Raw genomic sequence first — 26,312 nt, 5'->3', positions numbered from 1 at the left:
GATTTAGATATTCCTATAGTTTTACGGGGAGGGTTTCTCTGTGGTCCACCTGGGCAGGACATGGGGGGTGATTCTCTCCCATGCCAACCCCATATCCCAAGGCTGGGCTGGGGCAGTTTTAGGATGGCACGACCAGTGTGCTCACACTGGGCACCGCGCTGCAGAGAGTGCCAAAACAATGCTGAAGAACAAAGGGGGTGTGCCGAATCTTATGGTCGTACAGGGCTCTGTTGACATTTGAGAGCCCAAGGTTCACCCTTGGTTGGGCACAGTTCCAGATTAATACCTGTGGCAGTCAAAATATCGCTGGTCTCCTCGCAAATTATCTCCTGATACCTTTTTGATTTTACCAGCCAACAATATTAATAAACCAATTTTATTACGGAAAACAGTATTCATTTTAATCTGTTGTCACGGGACCCATAGGCCGGTTCCTGCTCTGCCCATTGGGCAATGTGGCTCTGGTTGGGAATGCTTCTGTGGAGATGAAACGCACCCCCCCCCCATCATTCTTTCCTTCAGACAAAAGCTGACATGGTGTGTGGAACTGGACCAGGGGAAGAAGTGGCTCTCCTTGCCTTTTTAGCTCATATTTTTCTCTAATTTCTGCATCCCATGAAAACGTCCTTCCTGAGATTCTAGCCAACATCAACCAGTAGTCTCAGCTACCATAATGAACCTTAGAATAAAAGAGATACATGTTATTATCTATAGATTTATCTTGAAATCCTCCAACCAATCAGACTAACTGAGCTTGTTTCTTCCTTAGGAGAGAGGCCGGCCAGAACAAGGGGGGAAAGGCTACCACCCCAGGTAAGTGGAAATGCCAGTTGAGTGCCCTATATGATAGAAATGCTTCCTTTCCGTGTCCCCCCTCCCTCATGTGCCAGTCTGATGCTAGCAGGTTGGAAACCAGGCGCTTGCTGATTGCTCTGTTATTTTTGCAGGGAGGGAGCCTTCCCCCAAAGTATACCTTGTTCTGGCCAAATCCCTGGAGAGACGTGAGGACCCTCAGGTACTGGGGCAGAGGGAAGGAAGGGGTCTTTGAGGAGTCTGCCTGCCTCCTCCCCCTCAGCCGCCCTACAGCTGAGGGGAAGGCAGCGGGCAGACCGTTTGGGGCAGCATGGAGCCTATGGGCGCCCAAGCCACTGCGTCACTCCCAGGAGAGATGTGTGGCTCGGGCACACTGCAGTGGTGAGTGCCACTGTTAACAACCATTCCCCAGAGTAGGCATTCTGTGGGAATGTTGAGGAAAGCCAAAGAGGATATATTGATTAAATATTATCCCTCCTCATGCTAGTGAGCAAGTAGCAGAGCACATTCCGTTGCACACTGCTGGAAGCAAGTTGATGGATTCGTTAGAATCATTTAAGTTAAGCAATCCAGTCTGGCTTGTCCAGATTGGATTGTTCCTGGTAAACTTCCCCTTTAAAAGGTAAAGGGACCCCTGACCATTAGGTCCAGTCATGGCCGACTCTGGGGTTGCGGCACTCATCTCGCTTTATTGGCCGAGGGTGCCGGTGTACAGCTTCCGGGTCATGTGGCCAGCATGACTAAGCCACTTCTGGCGAACCAGAGCAGCGCACGGAAACACCGTTTACCTTCCCGCCAGAGTGGTACCTAATTATCTACTTGCACTATGTGCTTTCGAACTGCTGGGTGGGCAGGAGCAGGGAGCGAGCAACGGGAGCTCACCCCGTTGCGGGGATTCGAACCGCCGACCTTCTGATCGGCAAGTCCTAGGCTCTGTGATTTAACCCACAGCGCCACCCGCACCCCTTAATTTCCCCTTTAGTACCCTATTAAAAACAATAATGACACAACAGTCTTCTTTTAAAAGTAATGATAAAGTTTACTTACATTCAGTTCACAGTATTGTCCTGAAGGCAGGCTTTATCTTGTAGTTACAGTTACAGTTGTAGAGAAAAGAGGTCTGAGCTAGACCTCAGACTTTCTAGCTTGTGGCTTCCATCCTCTGTAAGGACGAGCCATGTGCTGCTGGCTAAGAGCTAGCAGAGAGGAAGATGGCTGCGCGGCTAGCCGTTTTATAGGGTCTGGCAGGGTCAGGCCCATCTACCTGGTCACACACAGGGGGATGAGACTCCAGAGCAGGTATGACAGGAAGTCCTCCCTGTCTGAAGCCACATTCCCCTGTGTGTCCACTCTAGGCAACAGGAAATGTTGTATTTGACTGCTACGGTGATGATACATCCCACACATTCATTTAGAACAGGTGTGCAATTTCCCCCTGGATAATAAGTGCTTATCCTGACTTCTGTTTGCACCATGCCTTCCAGGCACAGATCTGAACTTTAAAGCTGGGGGGTGGGGGGAGGCACTTCCCCAGGGAAAATCCATGTTTTACTGCTGAATCAGATCAATTCACAGACTCCACAGAAAACTTGATTGTCATTTGCTCCAGTTCAGGGGGAAACAAAACAACAACAATACAGTGGTGCCCCGCAAGACGAATGCCTCGCAAGACGGAAAACCCGCTAGACGAAAGGGTTTTCCGTTTTGGAGGTGCTTCGCAAAACGAATTTCCTATGGGCTTGCTTCGCAAGATGAAAATGTCTTGCGAGTTCCTGCGGGGGTTTCCCCCCCCCTTTTCCCAAGCCGCTAAGCCACTTAACAGCTGATCCACTAAGCCGCTAAGCCGCTTAACAGCTGATCCACTAAGCCGCTTAACAGCTGATCCGCTAAGCCGCTAAGCCGCTTATCAGATGATCCGCTAAGCCGCTATACCGCTTATCAGCTGATCCGCTAAGCCGCTAATAGCGCTAATCCGCTAAGCCGCTAATGGGCTTGCTTCGCAAGACGAAATACCGCATAACGAAGAGACTCGCGGAACGGATTCTTTTCGTCTTGCGAGGCACCACTGTACTCAGACATAGAGCTTTAAAGCATGCGTAGGCAAACTAAGGCCTGGGGGCTGGATCTGTCCCAATCGCCTTCTAAATCCGGCCCGCAGATGGTCCAGGAATCAGTGTGTTTTTATGAGTAGAATGTGTCCTTTTATTTAAAATGCATCTCTGGGTTATTTGTGGGGCATAGGAATTCGTTCATTTCCCCCCCAAAATATAGTCCGGCCCACCACATGGTCTGAGGGACAGTGGACTGGCCCCCTGCTGAAAAATTTTGCTGACCCCTGCAGTTTAAAGTATGGTCCTGTACCGAGAAATGTGCCCCAAAAGGAAGTCTGGATGAGCCCTTAAGACACGGATTTCCAAGTATATAATCATCTGGAGTGGAATTCATCCGTATTTGGGGAAGAAGAGGAGTTGCTGAACTTGCACAGGAATGGGTATCTGCATCACTGTTGCAATTCCTCCTTCCTGAATCTAATATACCGTTTGGGGTTGTGTGCCAGAAATTACATGCTTGGTTTCTAAGGGCTAGTTCATATATATGCACATCACTTGCTTCACCCACAGTCCATACTTATGTGTGAAGCTCCTATATATGTACACACATACACGCACACACATGCACACACATGTATTCATAGGTGGTCATCAAGTGATGAAGGTCTGTTGAATAAAAAGCAAATACAGTGGTACTTCAGGTTACATACACTTCAGGTTACATACGCTTCAGGTTACAGACTCCGCTAACACAGAAATAATGCTTCAGGTTAAGAACTTTGTTTCAGGATGAGAACAGAAATCGTGCTCCGGTGGCGCGGCGGCAGCAGCAGGAGGCCCCATTAGCTAAAGTGGTGCTTCAGGTTAAGAACAGTTTCAGGTTAAGAACAGACCTCCGGAACGAATTAAGTACTTAACCCGAGGTACCACTGTATTGCCGTAATTTAGCTTTGAGTCATGCAGGCCTACAACATTCTCCCAGCTGCTTTAGCGCAGGTTGATCTCCTGGCAGAATAAATCTTGAAAACATTCACATGCTCACCAAGGAATGTCCACCTCATAAGAAGCGTCACCTTGCATACTTTTCTGTCTCATAAACTTGAAGGTCAAATGAAACATTCATTGACAAATACAGAATATGAAACAGGCACAAATCCATGTGCTAACAACCCAGGAAAGGGAAACAGATGGGGCAGTGAGTCATGCGCCCTCCGTTTATGGATCTTTGGGGACTTTTAAGGCAAAGCCCTGTGCTGGTCACTGAAAGGGGAGTATTCATTTTCATTTAATTTAGATTTCCATTCATAAAGGGATAGCTGGGGAAGTAATTTGACTGGCAGCATATAATGGTAGAGTGAAGAGCTGCAATTTAAAAATGAAAATGCAGTGTTTAAGTCCTTAGTAACAATGAGGATGCTTTCTGTATTAAGCTAAAGCAATGGCAAACTTTTTCCATTTTGCCAGTATCCTTTTTACTGATTTTCTTCCATGGTAAAAATTATACATTCTAAATAAAATACAGAAGAAACAAAAGATTACCAAATAAACAAATATATAAACCCTTAAATTCCTAAAGAAGACTTGTATTATTTAAATATTTTTGTTAATTCACAATTACTTAATTTCTTCATATGACTTCCAACCTCCGCATTGAGGGTTCATCCTTTTTTTATTCTTATTATTATCACTGCTTCCATATTCCTTCTCTCCATTTCTTTCTTTATTCTATCTCATGTGTTATTTATCTAACTTGCAAATTGAGGAGTTTAGTCAAAGCCTGTGCAGGTTTTCACTTGGGGACAATGTTTAATTAAATATTCTTTATAAATTCCCCATTCTTTTTTTTAACCTTCGAGTTGGCTGTCTCCTAATTGCCTCTGTCAATTTTGCTAATTCAAGATATTCAAACAATTTCTCCTGCCATTCCTCTTTTGATGGTATCATTTCACCTTTCCATTTTTTGGCGGCCAGTATTCTCGCTGCTGTTGCGGCATATAAGAATATTATTCTTTTTTCCTTAGGAATCTCTGGTCCCAATATTCCTAAGAGGAAGAAGGCTTCTGGTTCTTTTGTGAAAGTTTGTTTGAACATTTTTAAAAATTTCCTCGTTTATCATATCCCAATTTTTAAATTTTTTTTAAAAATAATATATTTATTAAGATTTTCAAAGTATTACAAAAGAAAAAGAAAAAAAGAAAAAAATACAAAATAAAAAAAAATGGTTAAAATCAACTCCATCTTTCCATTACTTATTTTTCATTAGCTTATTTCCCGGACCTCCTCACGCCTCCCTTTTTTGTATATCAATTCGGTTTGTTGGTTCAGCAAATCCCTACCCTCTTTGTTTATCCTAGTCTTTAATTTTAAAATATTATGACATTAAGTTTTTACCTAAATAATCCATTTTTCATATTCCCTTATAATATTACAGCTGAAAACCGCTTAATTTCTATCCAACATCATTCTAACATTCATCAATTTTACAATATTTCTGTAGATAGTATTTAAATTTCTTCCAATCTTCTTCCACCGACTCTTCTCCCTGGTCTCGGATTCTGCCAGTCATTTCCGCCAGTTCCATATAGTCCATCACCTTCATCTGCCATTCTTCCAGAGTGGGTAGATCTTGTGTCTTCCAATACTTTGCAATAAGTATTCTTGCTGCTGTTGTGGCGTACATAAAGAAAGTTCTGTCCTTTTTTGGCACCAATTGGCCGACAATGCCCAGAAGAAAGGCCTCTGGTTTCTTCAAGAAAATATATTTAAATACCTTTTTCAATTCATTATAGATCATCTCCCAGAAAGCCTTAATCCTTGGGCACGTCCACCAAAGGTGAAAGAATGTACCTTCAGTTTCTTTACATATCCAACATTTATTATCAGGCAAATGATAGATTTTTGCAAGCTTGACTGGGGTCATGTACCACCTGTATACCATTTTCATAATATTCTCTCTTAAGGCATTGCATGCCGTAAACTTCATACCTGTGGTCCATAACTGTTCCCAGTCAGCCATCATTATGTTATGTCCAACATCCTGTGTCCATTTAATCATAGCAGATTTCACCGTTTCATCCTGAGTATTCCATTTCAACAGCAAGTTATACATTCTTGACAAATTCTTAGTTTTGGGTTCTAACAGTTCTGTTTCCAATTTTGATTTTTCCACCTGGAAGCCAATTTTCTTGTCCAGATTATATGCCTCCATTATCTGATAATAATGAAGCCAATCTCGCACTTTGTTTTTTAATTTTTCAAAACTCTGCAATTTCAGTCTATCTCCATCTTGTTCCAAAATTTCCCAATATTTCGGCCATTTGGCCTCCATATTGAGCCTTTTCAGAGCTTTCGCTTCCATCGGTGACAACCACCTTGGGGTTTTATTTTCCAATAAATCCTTATATCTTATCCAAACATTAAAGAGTGCTTTCCTGACAATATGATTTTTAAATGCTTTATGTGCTTTGACCTTATCATACCACAGATATGCATGCCATCCAAATACGTTGTTAAAACCTTCTAAATCCAAAATGTCTGTATTTTCAAGAAGTAGCCATTCTTTCAACCAGCAAAAAGCTGCTGCATTCATAGTAAAGTTTAAAGTCTGGCAGGGCAAATCCACCCCTTTCCTTTGCATCAGTTAATATCTTTTATTCTGGGCTTCTTGCCCTGCCAGACAAATCTAGAAATATCTCTCTGCCACTTCTTGAAACAGTCCATCCTGTCCACAATTTGCAATGTTTGAAACAAAAACAACATTCTAGGCAATACATTCATTTTTATCGCAACAATGCGGCCTAGCAGTGAAAGCTTCAAATTTGACCAAATTTCTAAGTCTTTTTTCACTTCCGTCCAACATTTTTCATAATTGTCTTTAAATAAATTCCCATTTTTGGCTGTCATATTAATCCCCACGTATTTCACTTTCTTAACCACTGTCAAGCCTGTCTCATTCTGAAACCTCTCTCTCTCAATCGGTGTTAATTTTTTCTCTAAAACCTTGGTTTTTAACTTATTCAGTTTAAATCCTGCCACCTGACCAAATTCTTGAATTAATTCTAAAACCCTTTTAGTACTAGATTCTGGCTCCTGTAGCGTCAATACTAAGTCATCTGTGAATGCTCTCAATTTGTACTGTTTAGCTCCGACCTGTATACCTTTAACCCGCTGGTCCCTTCAGCGGGTTCAGCAAAACCTCCAGGACCGATATAAAAAGCAATGGGGAAATTGGGCAACCTTGTCTTGTCCCTTTTTCTATCTTAAATTCTTCCGTCACCACATTATTTACAATTAGTTTAGCCTTTTGTTCTGAATAAATTGCACTTATACCGTTTTCAAAACCTTGGCCTACCCCCATCCCCTGTAGGTTCTTCTTCATGAAACTCCAAGAGATATTATCAAAAGCTTTCTCCGCGTCCACAAATATCAAAACTGCTTTAGTATTTATGTTCACTTCTAGTTTTTCCAGAATATCAATTATATTCCTCAAATTGTCAGGCAAGTGTCTTCCCGGGAGAAAGCCCGCTTGGTCTTTATGAATCTCTTCCATCAACACTTTTTTCAATCTCTTGGCCAAAATGTCTGCAAAAATTTTGTAATCCACATTAAGTAATGATATGGGGCGGTAGTTCTTAAGCTGAGTCTTTTCAGTCTCTGTTTTCGGTATAAGTGTAATGTACGCCTCTTTCCAGGACTCTGGTGCCCTTTTCCCTTCCAATATTTCATTGCAGACTTCCTTTAAAGGCTGTATTAACCACTCTTTCAAGGATCTATAATATCTAGAAGTCAGCCCATCCGGTCCTGGAGATTTGCCCAATTGCATGTTTTGGATGGCACCTTCTACTTCCTGTTCAGTTATTTTATAATTCAACATTAATTTACTTTCTTGAGAGATTTTTTGTAATCCATTTGTCTTCAGAAATCGGTCTATGTCCATTTCTTTCTGTGGCCCTTGTGTGTATAGTTGTTTAAAATACCTCTGGAAACAGTTTCTAATCTCAGTTGGGTTGTGTATGTTCTTTCCTTCCACTTCTAAATTTGTGATAGTATTTAATTTTTGTCTTTTTTTCATTTGCCAGGCCAGCAATTTCCCACATTTATTAGCTGATTCAAATGTTTTTTGTCTCATTTGTTTAATTTTCCATTCTATTTCCTGATTCATCATTTCCATATATTGTACTTGGTATAACTTTATTTCTCTCAAAATCTCCTGCGACTTTGGTTTTACTCTCAATTTCTTCTCACTTTCTTTTATTTTCCCCAAAATTTTATCTTTCTTCTCATTTTGGCTTCTCTTCTTTATTGCATTCTGTTGTATCAGGAACCCTCTCATGACAGCTTTGCTTGCATCCCAGATTACTCTTTTTTCCACATTGGTGCTCATATTTATCTCAAAGTAATCTCTCAAGGTTTTTTGGGCCTTCTTAAGCACTTCTTCATCTCTAAATAAGGTGTCATTCATCCTCCATCTAAAGGAGCCAGTTGGTGTTAGTTTCATTTCCATCTTAACAGCATTATGGTCGGAGCAGGCTTTTGGGCAGATTTCCACTTTTCTTGTCTTTGGTGCCATTCCTCTAGTTACCCATATTTGGTCAATTCTAGTCCATGTTATCTTGGCTTCAGAAAAGAAAGTTCCCTCTTTTCCCAAGGGATTCTTTGTTCTCCAAATATCGACTAAGTCCAAGTTGTCTGTCATCTCGAAAAATGTTTTCGGTAGTCTACCATCCTTGGTGACCCAATTTTTTTTAATTTTATTTTATTTTATTTTATTATAATGCATTTTTATTGAAGTTATACACAAAAAACAGATATATATGAAAATACAGAGAAAAAATTACAAAGAAAAAAAAGAGGAAAAAAAAACCACACATCCGAAAAAAGAAAGACACACAATCTGAACTTCCCTCCATCCTTTTGATAAGTATCAAATATCTCCTTCCATTACGTATTTGATTTTCAATCTATAGTCTTAAATTCACTCGCTGGTCGTATTGTTCTAACCCCGTCAATTCACTTTAAGCATTTATTCCAATATATTTCCAAAATTTACTCCAATTTTTCAGAAATTTCTGTTCATCCTGATCTCTTATTTTACCTGTTAGTTTGTCAAGCTCAGCATAGTTTACCATTCTAATCTGCCAGTCCTTTATGTTGGGGATGGTTTCCACTTTCCAATATTGTGCCAACATAATTCTCGCTGCTGTGGTGGCGTAGAGGAATATCGTCCTATCTTCCTTTTTAATTTCTTTATCCATCATTCCCAACAGGAAGGCTTCAGGCCTCTTGGGAAAGGTATACTTAAATATTTTTTTAAGTTCATTATAAATTAATTCCCAAAAGCCTTTCACCTTTTTACATGTCCACCATAAATGATATAGGTCACCCTCCACCTCGCCACATTTCCAGCATCTCTTATCCTTTAATCTATACATTTTGGCCAATTTCACAGGGGTGTGGTACCATCTATATAGCATCTTCCAGATATTTTCTCTCAATGCCATACATGCTGTGAACTTTATGTTACAATTCCAAACTTCTATCCACCTTTCAAAATCAATGTTATAACCAAAGTCAATTGCCCATTTAATCATTGCCTCCTTCACCTCCTCATCTTTTGTGTACCACTCTAGTAATATATCATAAATTCTGGACAGGGTTTTATTTTTGCCTTCTATTACTTCTATACTAAATTTTGATTTTTTATCATCAAAACCCGCCTTCCTCTTATCCTCTTTTAACAAATCATTCACCTGGTGGTATTGCAGCCAACCAGTGAATAAATTTTTTATTTCTTCATAAGGTCTGAGTTTGGGCCCTTGGTCAGTTTTTCTTAACATTTCTTCATAGGTGGCGTTTATCTCCTCCATATTTATTTTCTTAATCGTTAAGGCCTCTATTGGTGAAATCCACCATGGGGTCTTTCTTTTGAGGAGGTTTTTGTTCCTTTCCCATGCTTGATATAATGGTCCCCTAAAAATATGATCTAAGAAACTCTTGTGAACTTTCACTTTCCCATACCAAAGGTACGAATGCCATCCGTACCAATTATTAAAGCCTTCCAGGTCCAGTAGCTCTCTATTCTCCAGTTTTATCCAATCTTTTACCCAATATATACAAGCCGCTTCATAGTATAAACTTAGGTCCGGGAGAGAAAAACCCCCTCTTTCTTTTTTGTCTATCAAAATTTTCATTTTTATCCGTGGCCTTTTCCCCTGCCAAATATACTTTGCCAAGGCTCTCTGCCACTCTTTACATTGTTTTAGGCCTTTAAGTATGGGGATGGTTTGGAATAAAAATAACATTCTAGGCAGAATGTTCATTTTAACAACAGCTGTCCTCCCCAAAAAGGAGAGTTTCATCCTCCCCCAAATTTCCATGTCTTTCTTTATACTCCTCCAGGTGGCATCGTAATTATCCTTGTATAAATTTATGTTCTTAGCTGTAACCCAGATCCCAAGATATTTCACTTTCTTAGCTACCGCAATTTTGGTCTTTCTTTCTAGATCTATCACTTCTTCCTTTGTTAAATTTTTAACTAACATTTTGGTTTTGTTTTTATTTACCTTAAGTCCTGCCACGGCTCCAAATTTGTCAATTTTTTGTAAAGCTTCTTTTACGCTGTTTTTTGGGTCTTCTAAGGTTAGTACAATGTCATCTGCGAAGGCCTTGATTTTGTATTCCCTCTTTCCTACCCTGACTCCTGTGGCTTCTGTTGCCCCCCTCAGTCTCTCGTTTAGTATTTCTAATACTGTTATAAACAATAGAGGGGACAGGGGGCAGCCTTGTCTAGTTCCTTTATATATACTAAAATATTCTGTTGTGGTGTTGTTTATTACCAATTTTGCCTTCTGTTCCTTATATATAGCTTCTATGCCTTTTCTAAATTTCTCTCCCATTCCCATCATTTCCAAACTTTTCTTCAAGAAATCCCACGAGATGTTATCAAACGCTTTCTCCGCATCTATGAATACCAAGGCCGCTTGTCTATCTATACTCATATCCAAATATTCAATAATGTCTATCAAGTTCCTTACATTGTCCCTTAGTTGTCTCCCTGGGAGGAAGCCCGTTTGATCTTTATGTATTCTGTTGTTCAAAACCTTTTTTAGTCTTTCTGCCATTATATCTGCAAATAGCTTGTAATCATTATTTAGTAGTGAAATTGGCCTATAGTTTTTCACTTCCAAAGTATCTGCCTCTTTTTTGGGAATCAAAGTAATATATGCTTCCTTCCAGGTATTCGGGATCCTTCCTTCCTTTAATATATTATTCATCACTTCGCCTAACACTGGGGATATTTGGTTACTTAGTGTTTTATAATATTTGGCTGAGAGCCCATCTGGGCCTGGCACTTTCCCGTTTTTCATCTTTTTAATCGCCTTCTTTATCTCTTCTTGGGTAATTTCCTGGTCTAATATCTCTTTTTCTTCTTTTGGGATTTGTTTTAAATGATGTTCTTGCAAAAACTGCTCTATTTCTTGTTTTGTTTCCTTTCCTCTTTTATATAAGTCCTTATAATATTTTTGAAATATCTTCCTTATTTCTTTTGGCTCTTCCACAATCCTTTCTCCTTCCCTTATCTTACTAATCGTATTTTGTTTTCTTCTTTCTCTTATTTGCCACGCCAGATATTTGCCTATCTTGTTTGCGGATTCAAATGTCCTCTGGTTCATCATTTTAATTTTCCATTCTACCTCTTGATCAATTATTGTAGAAAGTTTAGCTTGTAATATCTTTATATTCTGTTTTGCGATCTCCTCACTGGGGTTGATGGTTAATTTTTTTTCATTTTCCATAATCTGTGTTAGGATCTGTTCCTTCTTTAACTCTTTTTCTTTTCTTACTTGGCTGTTTTTCTGTATTAAAAAGCCCCTCATAACTGCCTTTCCTGCGTCCCACACCGTCTCTATAGCAGTTTCCCCGTTTAGATTCCATTTAAAGTAATCTTCTATTGTCTCTATTGCCTTATTTACAATCTTCTGATCATTAAATAGAAATTCATTCATTCTCCATCTAGTTGTTTTAATATCCTTGCCTTTCAGCTCACTGTAAACCGCATTATGATCGGATATAATTCTTGGGAGAATTTCTGATTTAATTAAATTCTGGGTTAATTCCTTCGAGATCCAAATGCTATCTATTCGCCCCCAGCTCTGATTTGGGTTTGAGAAAAAAGTGTATTGTTTTGTAGTGGGGTTTTTGAGTCTCCATGCATCAATTAATCCCAGATTATTTACCATGTCAAAAAAAGATCGCGGTAATTTACCTTCCTTCTTTTCTTGTTTTTTTGTTAGCTTATCTAAATTTGGAGACACCACCCCATTAAAGTCACCCATTAAAATCATTTTTTGATCCATCCATTCCATCAATTTATCTCTTAATTCAGAATAGAAAGCAGATTTTTTATCGTTTGGAGCATATATTCCAACAACAATTATTTTTTCTCCCTGAAACACCATCTGAACAATGATTACTCTCCCTTGATCATCTTTATATAATAGTTGTGGCTCATATTTTTCCTTAATATATAGTACCACCCCTCTTTTCTTCACTCTATCTGATGTCACAAAGTCTGCTCCCAGTCTCTTATTACATAATAGTCTCTTATGCTTATTTATTATATGCGTCTCTTGGAGGCATATTAAGTCATAATTCTTTTTCAATAATACATGTGTAATCTGGTTCCTTTTGTTTTTATTGTTCAGTCCATTCACATTCCAGTTTAGTATTTTTAACGTCATCTGTTCTGTAGTATAAGTTAACTTATCAAACCTATGCGCAATCTACTGTTCTTTGTCTCCTTTCTCTAGTTCTTCTCCTTCTCCTTTTGAGCTCTCCTCTCTTTCTTCTTCTTCACTTCCCCCATTTTTTTAAATTTTAATGCAGCCCCACCACATGTGAACTTCTTCCATTTTGATTTCTCTTCTGAGAAACCCCTGTACATGGATCACAGAGACTTTAATGCCAAAAAGGATCCCACTGGTTCTTTCTCACAGGCCTGGCTCCAGGTTTGGGTGGAGCCCAGGTTGCTTATCCTTCCAAATGTCCTGATTTTCCAGGGACAGTCCCAGAATTACAAAAGCAATCCTGGCTTTTGATTGGATCCTGGAATGTCCATATTTCCCCTGCCAGCACCACTGCCACCAAGCTCAAGGAGGAAGATGAGCCAACACTTGTCCGGAGTGATGGCAGTGGTAGAGCATCGCTGTGATGGCCTGGGAATCCGATTCAGAGACTGAACCGGAGGAATCCCAGCCTGCACAGGAGTCCCCGCCTCCAGGGCCGGCTGAACTGGGGCAGGGCCTTGATTCTGAAGCGCCTGCACCTGTGCCGGATCCTCAGGAGCAGGCACCAGGTGAATCCACTCTGGCTCCGGAGGTGGTTGAGGACTCAGTGCCTACAGGTGAGTCTCCCCCTGGGTCCAGTAACCCTTCAGCCTCTCCTGAACTGCAGAGGCTCAGGGCAGAGAGGCGAAGGGAACTGGTTTCTCCCAGGAGGAGTGCTCGCCTTAAGGCCAGGAGAGGCGGGTCTCCTGGGGGCTGGGGCCGCCCCCGGCCTTAGAAGAAGATAAAGGCCAGTCAGCCCGGTCCCAGGTTGAGGGAGCAATGTCGTTGATGAGCTGTTTCGGCCAGCATCCAGTCCTGTTCCCCCAGAGTCCCTGTCCTTGCCCGGCTTCTCGCTGTGGACCCTGCTTTGCCTGAGGAGGACTGTCTGGCGACCCTCAACTCAGGTCCTGGACCTCACCCCACGGTAACCTCCCCCCTGGACCAGCACAATTGCGTTACTTCTCCATAGTCTCTCCATGGCTGCCGCTGCTGGTCCCCAGAGCAGCTCCTGGTTGCCCTCCTCTGCACATGTTCCAGCTTGTCAACATCCTTCTTAAATTGTGGTGTCCCGAATTGGACACAGGATTCCAGGTGTGATCTGACCAAGGCAGAATAGAGTGGGACTATTACAGTGGTACCTTGGGTTAAGTACTTAATTTGTTCTGGAGGTCCGTTCTTAACCTGAAACTGTTCTTAACCTGAAGCACCACTTTAGCTAATGGGGCCTCGTGCTGCTGCCGCACCGCCGGAGCATGATTTCTGTTCTCATCCTGAAGCAAAATTCTTAACCCGAGGTACTATTTCTGGGTTAGCGGAGTCTGTAACCTGAAGCGTCTGTAACCTGAAGCGTCTGTAACCCGAGGTACCACTGTACTTTCCTTGATCGGGACACTATACTCAGGTCCGTCTTAATCATATCCGGCACCGTGGTGCAAAGCTCCTTCCAGCGCGAGCCCCCCATTTCCCATTTTTTTAGGGAGGATGGCACTGCCGGTGGGGCTGGAGGAGGCGGGCAGTGGCAAGAGGGCGGCTCTTCCGGCAGGGAAGATATGGAGGCTGGACGCGGCACCTCCCAGCTCAGCTGGCCACTTCATGCCGTGGTGGCCACAGCAGACAGAGGCTCCGGGTGTGGCGCTGCTTCGGCACGGCATGGCAGAGGCGGGCGAGGGTGGTGAGCTGATGCCAGGAGGCGCCGCATCCAGCCTCCACCTCTTCCCTGGTGCCCTCCAGAACTTGGTGCCCTGGCGCCCCGCACCACTAGCCTCTATGGGTAAGACACCCCTGACTATGCTGCTGCGGATGCAGCCTAGAATAGTGTTAGCTTTCTTCTTGCTGCTTCATTACACTGTTGACTCATGTTAAGCTTGCGGTCAAGGGAGATGGCCCTAAATTCATAATACAATCAGGATTTACGACCTGGTGAAAAATTGTATACTAAACCAGGTAACTGATGAATTCCAGAATCACTGGCACTCTGCTCCAATGGGCACAAAACACTTGTTCCGCTTTAGGGAGGGATAGGCTTTCATACAGGCAACACTCAACTTTCTGGGCATCCATCCTCCACTGTGAGCATGTGCTTCCTGTACTCATTAAATTTACTTTTGAAAGCATCCTTGCATGGTCAGGCTACTCAAGTGTGTGTGTGTGTGTGTGTGTGTGTGTGTGTGTGTGTGTGTACGTCTATGGTGGGAGACCTAGCATACGTGCCTTTCCTTACATATCCACATGTATACAAGATTGGGATCTTGGCTTTTCCACCTTTGAATTTTCCTAGCTGACAGTATAATTTATCAATGTCATTCTGAGAGGGTAGCTTGACAACAAACAGAGTAGTGGTAAGCAAAATAGACATCAGATACTTTTGCATCCATTTCTGTGTGTAAATGAAACCTCCAGACTAGCTTTGGCTCTTATTTACGCTGTTGTTGACTCACAGAAGTGGCTCTTCCATGATGTGGGAGCCTCCTCGGATGGATTTTTCAGCAGCAGCTCAGGCCGTGGAGAGGGAGGCTCAGTTGCCAAATGAGACACAGCCCTGGTGAAGTGGGAGCAGTTTATTTCAGTGAGGTTTGTGCAGGAAAACTGTGCAGGGGGTTTGTGGCGCTCCTTGTTACTTTATGGAAGAGCTGTGCCCTATTAATTTTGGGGTATTACTAATACAGTGGTACCTCGGGTTACATATGCTTCAGGTTACAGACTCCGCTAACCCAGAAATAGTGCTTCAGGTTAAGAACTTTGCTTCAGGATGAGAACAGAAATCGTGCTCCGGCGGCGCGGCAGCAGCACGAGGCCCCATTAGCTAAAGTGGTGCTTCAGGTTAAGAACAGTTTCAGGTTAAGAACGGACCTCCGGAACGAATTAAGTACTTAACCCAAGGTACCACTGTACGTATAAAGTTTGTTGCTGAATTTCACCTTTTGTGATTTCTGATTAGGTGAATCATTAAGGAATTTTGACCGAGGAAAGAAGAGTCTCTCTCTCTCTCTCTCCTTCTACACACACACACATACACACACACACTCACACACACACACACACACACACACACACTGTGGGGGTCATTGCATCCCTAGTAAGCTTTAGATTCCTGCTACGTACTGTATTCTCAGTAAACCTTTCACTACAATTTAGGCCTCTACACTAACCATCATAACTAAAAGGTTTCCTGTGACGTTCTGACTTTGTTTCACAAAGAGGCAACAACCAACATGCCATTAGCTTCACAATGAAGCTTGTTACCTAATACCTGCCTGGATATGATGACAGCAAAACAACCCTCAGTTGCTGCTTTTGCCCCTTAGGTTGGCTGGAGGTTATGCATGGTAACAACTCGAGAAAGAAAAAAATGCATTTTCAAAGGGAGAGACTCCAATCTTATTCCTCAACCCAGTAACATTGGCCAACTTGGATCACCCCTGCCTTGAAGAACAACCTTAAACCTTCACGCACAAGGCAGAGCTGATGTCTTTCTGAGCATGTGCGGATGAACTGTAGTCAAGATAACAAAGGAGCATCAAAAGAGGAGAGTTGCTTGGACAATTGTGTGTGTGTGTGTGTGTGTGTGTGTAAGAGCCTGCTTGAAGGCAGCATCTTCGGTCACCAGCTTTGAATACTCCAGAAGCAGTGACAGGCTTCTTGCCATTTGCTCCTAGGTTGGCCATCTAGCTGCAGCCAAAACAATCTAATGGTACGTCTGTAATGGAAACGGCAGTTCACTATAGCCATGAAAACTTGACCTCAGTACAAAAACTATGTACCAGCCCAATTTAATCCCTTCCACAACTTGGGAGGTATTAAAACTTCACAATGATAATTGTTGGGAAACAGCTACATTTGCAAAGAAAAGAAAAGAACAGAACGCCTTCCTTTAACCTCAAACTTCAGAATGGCTCAGCTAATTTTGCTTGAATGCCATAGAAAGAAAAGAAAAATTATCTGCCTGAGGCAGACATAAAGGCATGAAAAAATTTCACTCAAATACTTAGAAAGTAACACAAGCAAGGAAAATAGCACCAGGGATATGACTAGTAAGTGTGAGGCAAATTAAACCATAATAACAGTTAAAAACAAAACAAAAGACAAAAAATGTACCAGTACCTGTAAGACTAGATAGATAGATAGATAGAGGTAGAGGTAGAGGTAGAGGTAGAGGTAGAGGTAGAGATAGAGATAGAGATAGAGATAGAGATAGAGATAGATAATGGCTTTATTATGGTATTATGGATATTTAGGAGTCAACTAATTGAAAACACAGTTTGACAAGCGTCATGATAAGAAAAGCCCTCTCTTCGTGACCCCATGGATCAGAGTACACCAGGCACTCCTGTCTTCCACTGCCTCCGGCAGTTTGGTCAAACTCACGTTGCTAGCTTCAAGAACACTGTCCCACCATCTCATCTTTTGTCGTCCTCTTCTGCTTGTGCCCTCAATCTTTCCCAACATCAGGGTCTTTCCCAGGGAGTCTTCTCTTCTCATGAGGTGGCCAAAGTATTGGAGCCTCAGCTACAGGATCTGTCCTTCTCATCTGCATATTTGAGGTTGTTGATATTTTTTCCGGCAATCTTAATTCCGGCTTGGGATTCATCCAGTTCAGCCTTTCGCATGATGAATTCTGCATATAAGTTAAATAAGTAGGGAGACAATATACAGCCTTGCCGTACTCCTTTCCCAATTTTGAACCAATCAGTTGTTCCATATCCAGTTCTAACTGTAGCTTCTTGTCCCACATAGAGATTTCCCAGGAGACAGATGAGGTGATCAGGCACTCCCATTTCTTTAAGAACTTGCCATAGTTTGCTGTGGTTGACACAGTCAAAGGCTTTTGCATAGTCAATGAAACAGGTCGATGCCTTTCTGGAACTCTCTAGCTTTCTCCATAATCTAGCGCATGTTTGCCCCTTCGAAATCCAGCTTGCACTTCTGGGAGTTCTCGGTCCACATACTGCTTGAGCCTTCCTTGTAGAATTTTAAGCATAACCTTGCTAGCGTGTGAAATGAGTGCAATTGTGCGGTAGTTGGAGCATTCTTTGGCACTGCCCTTCTTTGGGATTGGGATGTAGACTGATCTTCTCCAATCCTCTGGCCACTGCTGAGTTTTCCAAACTTGCTGGCACATTGAGTGTAGCACCTTGACAGCATCATCTTAAAAAAAATTTAAAAGTTCAGCTGGAATACCATCACTTCCACTGGCCTTGTTATTTGCAGTGCTTTCTAAGGCCCTATTTTAGGCCAAATATGTTTTGGCTATGAGGCGATTCCACAGTTCAATCTTTACTAGGTTTTACTGAATCCAGGGGGACATTCTGACCACTATGCGTAAGATTGTCATTTATGATTACTACTGTGGGCCTATTTAGGCATTTTATAGGTTTACATCTAAAATTTGAAGTGTGGGTGTGCAAACCTGATGTTTTAAAATACAGATATCTGTCATTATTATCAGATAATGGAGGCATACAATTTGGATAAGAAAATTGGCTTCCAGGTGGAAAAATCAGAACTAGAAACAGAACTGTTAGAACCCAAAACTAAGAATTTGTCAAGAATGTATAACTTGCTGTTGAAATGGAATACTCAGGATGAAATGGTGAAATCTGCTATGATTAAATGGGCACAAGATGTTGGACATAATATTATGTTTGCTGACTGGGAACAGTTGTGGACCACAGGTATGAAGTTTACGGCATGCAATGCCTTAAGAGAGAATATTATGAAAATGGTATACAGGTGGTACATGACCCCAGTCTGGCTTGCAAAAATCTATCATTTGCCTGATAATAAATGTTGGAAATGTAAAGTAACTGAAGGTACATTCTTTCACCTTTGGTGGACGTGCCCAAAGATTAAGGCTTTCTGGGAGATGATCTATAATGAACTGGAAAAGGTATTTAAATATACCTTCCTGAAGAAACCAGAGGCCTTTCTCTTGGGCATAGTCGGCCAATTGGTGTCAAAGAAGGATAGAACTTTCTTTATGTATGCAACAACAGCAGCAAGAATACTCATCGCGAAGTACTGGAAGACACAAGATTTACCCACTTTGGAAGAATGGCAGATGAAGCTGATGCACTATATGGAACTGGCAGAAATGACTGGCAGAATCCGAGACCAGGGAGAAGAGTCGGTGGAAGAAGATTGGAAGAAATTTAAAGACTACTTACAGAAATATTGTAAAATTAATGAATGTTAGAATGATGTTGGATAGAAATTAAGTGGTTTCCAGCTGTAATGCTTTAAGGGAATATGAAAAAAGGGTTATAAATAGGTAAAAGTTTAATGCTATTATTTTTAAGATCAAAGATTAGGATAATTAAAGAGGGTAAGGATTTGCTGATCCAACAGATGGAAGTGGAATACAAAAAAGGGAGGTATGAGGAGGTCCGGGAAACAAGCTAAAGGAAAATAAGTAAAAGAAAAAATGTATGTTTTTTAACTATTTTTATTTTGTATTTTTGTTATTTTTTTGTTATACTTTAAAAAAATCTTAATAAATATCTTATAACAAAAAATACAGATATGTGACAGTTACACTCATTAGAGAGCAAGGGGGCCAACCTGAATAAAATATTGTGAGGGCCCAGGTATGCCCCGCCCAGTGCACACACACCATTTGAATGGCCCATCAACTTCGTTAGGGCCCGGCCCCCTCAAATATTTTATTGTGGGGGCCAAAGCATCCCCAGCCCCTAGGAGTTGGCTCCTACACTAGAGACCCAGAATTGATGGTTGAGAAACCATGATGAGAAACCAGGATCTCTTGCTGCATAGTTTTTTAAAAACAGAAAATGCCTGAAATAGCAAAATAAATATGCACCTCCATAAACTTGGTTGCTAGCTTTGATCATTTATATATTAAATGAATATTGATGAAAACATCTGCCTTTTCTTCATTGATCCAGATACAGTCCATATCACTTGCTAAATGAAAACTTGAATATCCAAATGGATATTTCATGTGCGGTTCTTTAGCCTGAGGTAATGATCAAGCATGTGCCTGCACGGTCTTTATTTAAAAAGGCAAAATCCCACTGATCATCTGTTCAGGACAGGGGGGCCAACTTGCCCCCCACATTAACCTCCCAAGCTTGTTGCAGCCGCTGCCTGGCTCCTGGGCTGCCGGGCAGAGGCTGAGGCGCATGGAGGGTGCCTGGTAGTGGTGGGGGCGGTGCCCCCTAAATATTGGGGGGATGCTGCTCCCTGCCCTGCCCAAAAATATTGGGGGAGCTGAAGTCCCTTCTGCCCCCTATACCTGGCGCCACTGGTTGAAGAAGAGAGAAACTGGATTCCATCTCTGCTCCACTCCCTTTTCCCCTCCAACAGCTGTTTGGTGGGATTTCAGACTTTCCCCCCTTAAGGGCTGTGTCTAGCATGCATCGTAACAGGCTAGAAAGAGCAGTGATGGGGGAAAATCTATTCAATCTGCATATATGGATAAACCTACTGAATTTGCACTTCTTAAGACAATAGAAGGTTCAGAGCAAAGTGCAGGGTCAGCGAAACATGAGTAAACAACCAAATAAAAAAGTCTTACTTGTTTCTTAAAGCTAGCCACAGTAGGAGTGGCCCATGTTTCCCAAGGGTGGGGGTTTCAGAATCAAGAGGCCACTACCAAAAATCCCTTGCCCCATTTCACAGACCCTCCAAGTGTCCCTATTTTCCAGGGACAGTCCCAGATTTACGGACGCCGTCCCGGTTTCTGATTTGATCCTGGAATGTCCTGCTTTTTGTTAGGATGTCCCTATTTTCATTGGAGAAATGTGGGAGGGGATTGGGGTTATGTGCTCCCGGAGCAAAGGAGATATAACCTTTAGACGACACCTGAAGGCAGCCCTGTATAGGGAAGTATTTTCTAATGTTTAATGTTTTATTATATTTTTATATACGCTGGAAGCCACCCAGGGTGGCTGGGGCAACCCAGTCAGATGGGCAGGGTATAAATGAAAATTATTATTATTATTATTATTATTATTATTATTATTATTATTATTATTATGTTTAGTCATTTAGTCGTGTCCGACTCTTCGTGACCCCCTGGACCAGAGCACGCCAGGCACTCCTGTCTTCCAGTGCCTCCCGCAGTTTAGGACATCCCTATTTTTATCGGAGAAATGTTGGAAGGTATGATGTCACCATTGCCCTAGCATCTTGTAGAGATGGGATCATTAGAGCTTTTCCTGCTGACTTCAGGGCAGTAGACAGGAATACACGGAGAGGCATTATTTTAGAAACCTGGAGCTCAGGAAGGGGCACCGACTTGCCTCTCACATTGAGGGGACCCAGAGTTATGTGCTGTCACATGCATAACGTCATGTGTCCCCCCCACCACGCGCATCCCACCACGCCCTCCAGCACACGAATGCTCACCCAGCGGCGGGGTCTGAGGCACGGGGAGGGTGATATTCACCCTCCACGTGTCCCACCCCTGCGCAGCTCCTGAACACTCACCCTGCGGTGGCAGCAGATAGTGGCCCCTCAATATTGGGGGTGAGCTCAGCTCCCCCAAGATGTTAAATGACAGCTAAATGGCCATTTAAATTTCCACTCCCCATGACCTAGATCCCCATGACCATTCCTTGCTTTGTGTCTTGATGTAGAAACTGGCTAAAAACAAACTTTGCTGAATGAAAGTTGAGTAGCTGGGATCAGTCCCCCACCAGCCTCAGGAGGAAGAATGAGTAACTCTGTCTGATTTCGGTGTGAGCTGTTCATCTCCAGGGTGAAGGAAATATGGATCACAAATTTCTGAACGCTTTAAAATAAACAAATGACGGTGAGGACTTCGCCTCAGCCAAATCACCTCACCCCTCACATTTCTCTCCAGGCCAAACTGGCCCAAGACCATTTGCCGCCTGAAGGAGAAAAATAAATGGCAACCCTGCTCATGTCACGGTTCCTGGTAAGCGAGAATGGTCAAGTTATACTAGCACGTGATGTAGAAAATTTCACAATTGCCTCTCCTTGGGAGTAAAACTACTACCACTACCACCATTTATTACTGTTATTATTATTCAGACTAATTGCTGCCTTTTCATGGCACCCAAAATCAGCTGTTTGAGGCAGCTGCTTCACTCTGACCAGTGGCAGGACTGACCCTGTGTTTATCATCTAAGTGCTATCATGTTTATCATCGCTGCTATTTTTCTAGAAAAAGAGGTGCCGGAACTTACCCTGAACACCTCCCTCGTTCTCTTAGAATGGCAATGATGCCCACCTGATAGGTGCTGGAACTGAGTCCTGGCGAGTTCTGGCTGAAAAAAAGCCCTGGTCATCAGTAGTTTAGACTGTGCAATCTGAGCTACACAAATCATAAATTGCTGGATTTACCGATGAGTTGAAATCTGCCCCCTCATGACGCTTGAACAGTTTTCTTCCTGCCTTCCTAGCTTAGGTCACTTCCAATACTGGAATTCCAGGCACGAATTCCAGGCATCCCAGGAAGGGCTCCCTCTCCTCAGCCGCGGCATTCAGTACCTCTGAGGGACAAACACAATGTTAAGCCAGTTCCCTCTGAATTCACTTCTTCATATTCAAAAAGTTATCTGAAAAACTGCTCTGTCTTCAAGTATAGCTGGAATGACAGAGGCTTGAAAAAAGAATCTGATAGTCCAGAGCATTAACATCTTTGAACCCTTGGCGCTTCAGAAATCCAAAAGAGGCAAATCACATTAAAGCCTGCATTTCGGGTAGCGACAACACCAAGCAGGAGCAAATTCCAACCAATCTCATTTTCAAGCAAAGCAGTTTCAGATAGTGATGAGGCTGAATACTGAATAGCTGTTGATGTGATATTCGTTCCAGCAGGGAAAGCCCCTGGGCACTGAATTCTTTACTTCAAAATACGCTATTTTGTTTGAGCAAATTGCTTAATGGAACTCTTTCTAAACAGAATTCTGTTACCCAAGCGCACTAAGGCAAAGCGTTTGTATCAGGTTTGAAAGTTGAAAGCTTGTTGGATTCTAAAAAGATAATTTAATCATATGATCACCTACCTACTAGCGATGAAAGAGGGTTACTAGAAGCCTACAATGCCTAGCTGATACTCTAGGCCAGTTTCCCCCAAAGTGTTACCTGTGGGGCACGGTGCCACCTGCAGAGACATCCCACTGCACCCACAAGTCGCTGTCAATCCTTCACTCTTATTGGGGTACACTAACAGCAACCCTCACTGGGTTGAAAGGGATTTTTTCCTTCTTTCTAACGTCAATTTTAGGGTTTGCATATTCCGCCTTCAGAGCAGCAGTTTTGCCTGTGTAATAGCTGTTTCGTGGCCCAAGAAAGAAGAAGAAACACACACACAGAATTACATTTTAAAAAATACAAGCAAAGGTGAATAAGGGCCATTGCTACATCACTGTTATGTTAGGTTTGCCATATCTTGAAGCGCAAAAAAGAGGACAGCTTGAGCCACTGCCAACCCAAGCTGCGCATGCCTGCAGCCGCGCCCAAGCAGCCCAAGCCGCCGGTTCCGATGCCGGCACCCGAGCCACAAACCCCCAAAAGAAAAGAAATAAATAAACCTAAAAACCCAGACATTTCCTTTAAAATGTAAAAATCCCCCCAGATGGGCATGCTGGCTCCCCAAAAAGAGGACATGTGTGGGATTTCCCGGACATTTGGCAACCCTGTGTTATGCAGCAGGCTAGATTTGATCACCTGAACAAAGGACGGTTAGATGGAAATGAGGTTTTTTGCTTACACTGTGCAGGGCTTTAGGAGTGATTTCTTAATGTCACATCTTCAAATGACCCTTTCCCACATCAGTTTATTGGCAGAGGAGTCCTGCACATTTTTTTGCGGAACCTCAGAGCGTTGCAGAGTATTCTGGAACCTGTTCCATGGAAGGGCGCATTCTCAGGATAACAATGACCTCACGGTTTTCCTCTGCAGACTGTCCCTTACACCTTAGAAAGAGGCCCTCACTTCCTTACTGCTGTGCTGGGTGTGGGAAGATTGTGGACCAGCTCTTTTGGAGAAGTTTGCCTGCCATTGCTGAACTCTTAATAAGCTTCCTACATGGAGAGCCAGGGTGGTGTAGTTAAGAGCGGTGGACTCGTAATCTGGTGAACTGGGTTCGCTTACCCACTCCTCCATATGCAGCTGCTGGGTGACCTTGGGCTAGTCACACTTCTCTGAAGTCTCTCAGCCTCACTCACGTCACAGAGTGTTTGTTGTGGGGGAGGAAGGGAAAGGAGATTGTGAGCCGCTTTGGGACTCCTTAAGGGGATCTGTCCAAGGAAAGGATTGGGTGACATATTTTACAGGGATATATGGCCCCCGTCCTGACTCACCCTCACAAGTTTACCATACTCAGTTTATTAGAACTGCCAGAATGGCCAAACGTCATGCCCAATCAGATTAAGAGACTAATCGTAAACCAACTAGCCAATAAAGCTCAAGGAGAAGACATGATCCCACTGGAGATCTATAAGATAAGACCTGATTTCTGGTCACCCATTTTTGCAAAACTGTTTTCACACATTAACAGCTCAGGTCGCATACCGGAAGGGTGGAAGCTGAGTATAACTGCCCCAATATATAAAAAGGGTGATAAGAAAAGCCCTGCCAATTATAGACCCATTAGTTTGTTAGATGTAGCCTCTAAACTATATGCCAGGCTCCTTCTTGGGAGACTGGAAGAATGGGCAGATACAAATAAGGTGATATCTGAAGTCCAGGCAGGTTTCCAAAGAGGGAAATCCACATTGATTTGACCAGTGCTTTGTGATGAACTTTCTGCTATGTAAATACATCCATAATTTGAAGCAAAAATTATATGTCACTTTTATCGACCTAAAGTCAGCTTTCGATACAGTCCCAAGACACACATTGTGGCAAAAATTGGAAAAGACAAATATAGACCTCCATCTATTATTTCTCATCAAAACATTATATACTGACTTCTTAAGGGGAGTGAAAGGCGGGATATCAAGTCCAAACTCTTCCAAAGACCTCCCAGGATTCCTAGGAGCACAGTTTGAAAATGACTTTAAATTATGAATTCATACCCTCCAAGTGTCCCTGTTTTCCAGGGACAGTCCCAGATATACAGAAGCTGTCCCAGTTTCTGATTTAATTCCAGAATGTCCCACTTTTCCTTAGGACGTCCCTATTTTCATTGCAGAAAAGTTGGAGGGTATGGAATAAGATGTCCCCAGTGTTAAGTTGTGGGTGAACATATCAGATGACACAGCGATTCTTCAAACAGCTCTTGTTTATTCAGAGACCAGAACAGAACAGAACTGAAGGGTTCAGTCAGCCTGCTTATATAGAACTCCAGTACAACGTAACTGTAACAATTTTCTAAAACTATCCAATCACTGAACGTCACTTTCGATCCCTTATTTGCATAACTATCTACAGTATCCCCCTGCTGGCCCAGGGTCAGAACTTCAGTACATAACACCCAGGGCTTTCTTTTTCGCAGAACTCAGTTATAGCATCTCTCAGGTGGGCGCTATTGCCATTATAAGAAACCAAGGGAGGCACTGATGGTGAGTTCTGGCATCTCTTTTTCTAGAAAAATAGGGTATGAATGTTGGAGGGTATGAACAACAAGCAACTGAGACCAAGATTAAGTGCAGAGAAGTTCTGTAACTGTAGAGGTGTTTGCTTGCTGTGATAAATGCTTTGCCTAAAACTTGCAGTATTCTCTGAGGCTCAGGAAGGATTTTTTTAAAAAGAGCACTCAATCAGACTAGGAATCAGTGTGCACAGAACTGAGGAAAAGCTTCCAATGAAAAGAAGGAAGGAAAGCTGAAACAAATTGTGTAGGGCCAATTTCACGACTAACATTAGAAATTCTCCATATTTCAGAAGAAGGCTAGGCTGGAATGCAGATTAAAACCCATACATGGAACAAAAATGAAACAGAGTATGAAGAAACCTGCTGGCCCTCAGCTACAGCCCTCAAGTATATAAGCAAGTTGCTTATGGATGAGGTGAAGCTTTCCGCTTCTGCGTTTCTCTGGGGCAAAATGTGCAGGTCACACGAGGCACAAAAGATGCTCCCTTCAGACCTCCTAGAGAAGTAAAATATTCTTCACACCACAGCATTTCACACATTACACAAAGTGGGTTTCCCACAAAGTACTTTGCTTCTTTAGTGCGTCTCTCAGTTTTTGTTGACAAAATTAGTCCCAAGAGGTAACCCAAGAATGCTCAAATAACTCTCCAAAGAACTGAAAGGGGCTTCTAGCTATTAGAATTTCATGCCACTTCAAAAGAAGTTTTAAAAACAATTAAACGGGAATTCTTAACAAAATGCACAGCTGTTTTAAATAATAAAATCGGAAAGATACAATTGCTTAAGGATATTTTCATGCAGTGCTATGCAGACACTCCTGGGAGATGCTAGGCGATGGGTACATTTCTAGTCCATCAATGACAAGTATGCAACTAGTCCAAAGTGTGACCTAGGCTCCACCTGTCACTCAGCTTGCGAGGGTCCCATTTGTAACCTATAGAAGGATATTCCTTTAAACTACCAGAGAAGGCGGAGGTTTTTTTTTTAAGTAAGTTTCAGAGATCATGGAATCAAGTTCTGTTGCCTTTCAGGTGGGTATAGGGCATGGGTAGGCAAACTAAGGCCCAGGGGCCGGATCCTGCCCAATTGCCTTCTAAA

The 26,312-nt window shown here is 42.3% G+C and overlaps 1 long non-coding RNA gene across 1 annotated transcript; it reads right to left on the bottom strand.

Moving 5' to 3' along the window:
* Positions 1–202: 202 nt before the first annotated feature.
* On the bottom strand, positions 203–24,602 carry LOC308571455. The gene is made up of 3 exons (XR_014001451.1): positions 23,345–24,602; positions 22,016–22,164; positions 203–679 (listed from the first exon to the last, which is right to left on the bottom strand). It is a non-coding gene; the product is annotated as an uncharacterized lncRNA (long non-coding RNA).
* Between the last annotated feature and the right edge of the window lie 1,710 nt (positions 24,603–26,312).

Source organism: Podarcis bocagei (genome assembly GCF_964188305.1).
Source record: "Podarcis bocagei genome assembly, chromosome: 13".
Classification (NCBI taxonomy): Eukaryota; Metazoa; Chordata; class Lepidosauria; order Squamata; family Lacertidae; genus Podarcis; species Podarcis bocagei.
This window is presented reverse-complemented; position numbering and strand designations above follow the sequence as displayed.